Source organism: Eumetopias jubatus, unplaced genomic scaffold (assembly GCF_037043125.1).
Source record: "Eumetopias jubatus isolate StellerSeaLion01/CBP00866 unplaced genomic scaffold, mEumJub1_p1.0 scaffold_2, whole genome shotgun sequence".
Classification (NCBI taxonomy): Eukaryota; Metazoa; Chordata; class Mammalia; order Carnivora; family Otariidae; genus Eumetopias; species Eumetopias jubatus.
The window spans coordinates 17524643-17530579 of NW_028274808.1; the positions used below are offsets into that span (position 1 = coordinate 17524643).

Sequence of the window (5937 nt, forward strand, 5' to 3'; positions counted from 1 at the left end):
TGCGCCACTGGAAGCCACCCAACGTAATTGTTCAAATGGCTTTTTAACACCCCCCCATTGCTATATATTAACTCTAAATAGATATAAGAGTTATTAATTTCTGATATATAAATCACCTTTCATTAATTTATTCAACAATTACTTATTAGATGCCGAATAATCTCTGTCTTCAGATATTTGAATCTAGGAGGAGGAGCTCACTATTCAAGACACTCTAAGACAGTAGTGAATTAATACAGAATAAATTAGTTCAGTGAAAGAGTAGAGTTCATCAAGACTAGTGTATTTAGTGAAGTGTTCTTGGAGAGGGTGGTTTTCATACTCAATCTTAGAGAGCATGTGTGACATAGGTAAGTGGGGAGAATACATAGGATATTCCCTGGGAGCTGAGAGCACGAAGAGAGTACATATCTTCTCTGGGAAAGTGAGCCTATCAATCTGAATACAATAGAAGCTTCTTTTGGGAAAATAGAATGACACAGGATGGAAAAAGTATATGAAACCCAGTTCTGTAGACTGGCTGGATATATCAACGTAGAGAGTTGGATGACCTCTGTATCTGTAAGTGTTATATTTTTCTACTGTAATGCACAAGCTTGACACATTTTCTTTGATAGGAAGCTTTCCAAGTGTTTGTACAAAGTTTCACTATTATTTTAAATCTTTACTGCTTTGCCTTAGCCTTAAAAAGAAAGTTTAGAAATCTCGACATTGCGCCCTTTTTGTAGAGAGGAAATAAGGCTGAAATGTTAACACAACTGGCTGAATACAATCCATTAAGCACAAAACCCTAACGAATAGTATGTAACATTTTTGTTACACAGAAATCTGCTCAGCTATTGTCAGTAGAAATCTTCTGGATTGATTCAGGCCAGCCATCTAAGCAGTGTAGGGACAAAAAAGTATTAAATGAACAAAAGGCTACACTAAGAAAACAGAGATTTTTTTTTTTTAAACTCCAATTGTAGGAAACCATTTGTGGAATTAAAACAAATTGGAACTCTAGAAATATGTAATAATAGTTATTTTACAAATAGGGATACTAAAGCAAAATGCTTATAAAACAGGTGAAATTACCTTAAAAAGTTGAAGTTAATGACAAAAGCAATAATAATGTAGATAGCAGGCACTCTGTCTCTTCCCAAATTCCTGGGCTGGAAGTGGGTTTCCCCTAGTCTTTATGGTAGTTAACTAGGTACATGCTTTATAGTGTAAAACTTATATGTTATTTATTTCTTGCAATCAGAGAATGTGGTAAGCATCATGATTCCCATTTTGTAAATGAGAAAACTTAAACCAGTCAGAAAGTGGTGGTAGAGACAAGACTTAAAATAAGCTTTGGGGAAGGGTTAAAATACAGAAGATAGAATATTGCTGTTTCCCTCTCATTTCATAAGCTTTTATGGGCTATTCCATACTGTGGAGGTTTACCTGTAACACATTTACTGTAACACTGTAAGAGGGGAGCTAGTGAGGTTGAATTTGATTTTCTAGGGTAGTGTGGTTTTAAACTTTCTAATGCCAAACTATTTCAAAGACCTTTTAGATAAAGATAGTGTAGAAACAGGTTTTTTTTGTTCCTGTTTTTCTTTCTTTCTTTTTTTTTTAAAAAACTTTCTCCAAACAATAAAGAAAAAAATGAATGAAAAACTCAATCATCAATGAAATAAGGAGACTGATAACATTCCTCAACCCTACATTTTGAAGGATCACCAAATGCTCAGAAATCTGAAATGAAGGGGGTTACTGATACCCTGCATCCTTCAAAGTTCATTAAAGAACTGATTTTTCCAAAAGCCACTGTGAATGTGATTGTCAAGGGAGCAAAAGAGTGAAATAAGGAGGGAAACAGTGGTCACTTGAGGCTAAGAGCAGGCCACTTATAACTCCTGAATGTTGAAAAGGAAGGGGAAATGTTTCCAATGTTACCAATGACAAAAGAAAAATTCCGAAAGCTTTACTTGATATGAACATTTTACTGAGTGAGAAACTGTTGGTGAACAGGGAGACTTCAAAACCTAAAGTTGTTAGTAGTTACAGCTCAGTTTACAAAGCAAGAATGAGTAAGTACATTGTTTTTTATTTTCAGTAATTTGTTACTGGAAACTCACTTTCCTCTCCTCTTCTGCCTGAGCTTACTGGTTTGTAGCTAATTAGCTAGGAAGCTCTAAGGTCACGCTGACATGAAGAAGGCTTAAGCTTTATTTAAGGTCAGAGTCAGCATTTCAGGGAAATTGATACAATTTGACATTTTGGTTATGTGACTAGGAGTGTTTGGTCTAGGGGTACATTCAAGTTGTGGTCTCCACTTTAGTTTTTATTTAACACCAATAAAAAAAAGTGACAGACTTGGCAAAATGTTTTGGAGGTATGTAATCCAAGCAAACCTGTTTGACGTTATTTCCTTCCTCACTGCCCTCCCCTCTGTTCTGGCCTTTTGTTTCCCTCCTTTGGTTTAGTAAATAATTTACCCAATACTTGAATAATGAATAATTAAAAAAATGAACCAACATGGGATCTCTTACAAAGGCTTAAAAAAGGAAAAGAGTAAAGCGAAAAGCAAATGAAGAAAATACCACACAAAAGGAATTAACCAAGGAAACAGAAGAAGAATTCAAACTGCTTTCTATTCTTTCAGAAACATTTCTTTCCCTCTTGCTCTTTCTCTCTCTCCCTCTCTGGATCCACAAAGTTACAAAGGCTTAAAGAGATACTAAAAGACAGGAGAACTAAATGAAGTGGCAGGACTCAAGTAATAAAGGGAAGCAAAACATAAAAGCATTATAAAGATAAAAGCAATATAAGAAGAAACAAAAACAGTAAACTGAAATATGGAGGAATAGTGAACAAGCCTAATGAAATAATGTACAATAAAGTGAAAAAAAACTGCAAAAATAATTAGTAATATAGTTTGACTATATCTTAAGTGATGCTCCTGAAGAATTGTCCCGTCCAAAATGCCAGTAGCACCCACTCTGAGAAGCACTAGAGGTGATGTATAGCTTTGAGCCTGAAGTCAGACTGCCTGGAAGTGTACAAGTGTCTTCTCATCCTCATCATTGCTACTTACCTCCCTCTGCCAAATTTAAAATGTAAAAGGAGAGAGTCAAAGGTGCATCTAGCTGATGACCTCTATTTTCTTTGTGGATTTGGATGTGATGTCTACTGAGACTGTGTGTGGAATAGGAGGTTTGAAAATAGTGTAAAAGGCTTACTATAATGGTTTTGGAGAAGGAGAAATACATATTTAAGGTTGAGTTAATTTGTAGTGACTGCAAATTTCTTACTAGTGGTTCTTAATCTCTTGGGGGGAGGAGTGGAGTCGTTGAAGGTTAAATTGATCTGGGGTCGAAATTTTATATGACACGTGGGAAAGAAGGACAAAAGAGAAGGGAGTTGAAGATATTTTAAGAGATTCATTGAGGTGGTTGGCCCTGAAGTCCAGATTGGATAGAGGAGAAATTAAAGACAAAAAGATTTAGAGAAAAGGGAATGGCAGAGAAGTCAGTTGTCGAATCACTAATCTATTGTCCAATGAATTAAAATTTTTAGTAGCATTTTTGATACTGTGGATTTTCACTGTGATATTGATTGGTCCCTCCTTATTGAAGGAAACTCTTTATTTATATGATCACTCAGCAAGTACTTAGCATTGAAAAGCATGGGGCTAGGCCCTTCCTCATTGTACATCTTCAGTGAGGAAGCACCCAAATGACTTTATTTCCAAACCTGATCCCTCTTTTTGTGATCTTTATCCCATGATCATATTCTCACATGCGTGCTTACTTTGTCCTTTTTTTTTTTTTTTTATCATGAAATCTTTTACACACACAAACATGCTCAGGTCCTTGTATTCCTAATCTTCTATCACCCTTTAATACCATCTATTTTTTAAATTATAATCTCTTTTCTTTTCCCAAGTTCATCAACAACTTCTTGAGAAGGTCTAAGATGGACCTCAAGACCTAGCTGAGTTATAACTGCCTCTCTAAATGTTTCTCTGATGATTACTTGGAATTGTTTGCCCCATCTAGACAATTACCTTTTAGATAAGAGTTACTGAGTGATTGTTGTTTAATTTAGTGAAGTAAAATATATGCCCTGCCTCACCTGATAGGGAAATAATTTACTATAATACAAAGTTAGAATAAAGCAATAACAGAAGTATAAATATCAGGAAGGAACAATTAGTTCTGACAAGGGTAATCCAGGAAGGCTCTCTGTAAGAAGATGAATTTAAACTGTATCTGGAGGGTGAATAAAATGATGACAGAGACAGTGGGGAGAAGAGGAAAGTAAGACAGTTTGAACAAAGATATTAAAATATGAGATCCTAACTAATTTTGTATATTTAAAGATAAAATATTTGAATACATTTTCACAGTATTATATGGTCTATAATATTTTTAAATACTTCAATATATAATATATAGATTTAGTTTTAATTTACACACTGTTGGCCAGTTAATGTTTAAAGTATTCTTTTTTTTTCTTTTTCTTTTCACTGCTTACTAAATAAATTTTTATTATTGTCTTTATCTGAAAAAGCTTCATAGAAAATTGTGGTTTGGTTTATTACCTCTCAGCAGCCTGCTCCTGAGTTCTAAGGAAGCTTGCCTTCTTCTGAGCTATCTGATCTTTCTCCTGGGCAAGAGACATTTTGGCATGGTTCCCCTCTTCTTTTTAACTTCTTTCTTAGGCTTCTTCTCGTAGACTGGGTTCTTTGGTATAGCAGCTTGAGCTTTCTTATACATTTCCTCCATCATGTCTGGAGTTATATTGTTCTTTATGTATTGAGAGAATTGTTTCTTATAAGCACCCTCATCTTCTTCATTTAGGTAATACATGTAATCAACTTTCTGACCCATGATGTGCTTCTGATGTTCTTCTGTATTGAATTCCTTGCTTTCTGAATCATAACCAGGGAATTGTTTGATACTGTGAGGGAGAGACAAGCTTCCATCCACAGCTCCTCTGAGGGCCCCAAAAACTTTATTTCCAGTAGTAGTTCTGGCAAGCCCAGCAATCCAAATAGCAGGTGAAGGCACCAGTTTGACCATCAATGCTGTCCACATTGTATTCCTTTCTAAGTCACCTCCACTTGGCCTTCATACATCTTGTCCATGTCAAACCTACTAAGAAGACTGCAGGCCAGCAACAGAACAATACAATATGCTGCAGCATAATTTGTCAGGCCAACCTTCACACCATACTTTGGGAGTTCACGAGCATGAGCTGCACAAACTATCATTTATCTCCTCTATGGGCATAAGCAATCAGACAAATGATACCTCTGTTGGTGACACGAACCATCGTCCTGTATTTAGGTGTATTAGACTTATTTTATCCTGAATTACCAAGCGTTTCCAAGCATAGTAATCAGTTTATCCTCTTGTCATCTTCTAAATGTCACTTGGTATCTCTTGAAACAAGCCTTATTCTTGACAACTTTAACAAATCCCATCCTGTAGAACAGAGACTGGTGTCCTCAGCTAGCCACAGACCAGCAGGCCCAGCAACATTCTTGGGGGCAGGGGGTGTTAATGTTTGAAGTATTCTAATAAGAATACTTCTTGGGGGCGGGGGTGGTTGGTTAACATGTGAAAAAAAAAACCCACAATATTACACAGACAGTGACTAAAGTTGCTTCATCTATTCTTGTCTCTCCGTCTCTCAAATAAAGCAATATATTTTATTAGATGAACGCTATTCATTTGACCAACAAAAAATCAAATATGTGAATTGGGTAGAACCTCTGTACAAGCTTTTATACCTATACTTATATATTATATAAGGATCTAGTGAATCCAGTGCCCAAGTTCTCAGAATGGCTCTGTATGGTTAGAATTCTTGAGCCAGTCCTGGACTGGAGACAGCAGATTGCCAAGAGCTTTTTGTGCCTGACTCAAAATAAAAGACTAGCTGTATATTTCTTCT

General features: G+C 35.9%; 1 pseudogene; it reads right to left on the reverse strand.

The window, feature by feature from the left end:
- Positions 1 to 4575: 4575 nt before the first annotated feature.
- On the reverse strand, positions 4576 to 5464 carry LOC114206198 (large ribosomal subunit protein uL18 pseudogene; annotated as a pseudogene).
- Between the last annotated feature and the right edge of the window lie 473 nt (positions 5465 to 5937).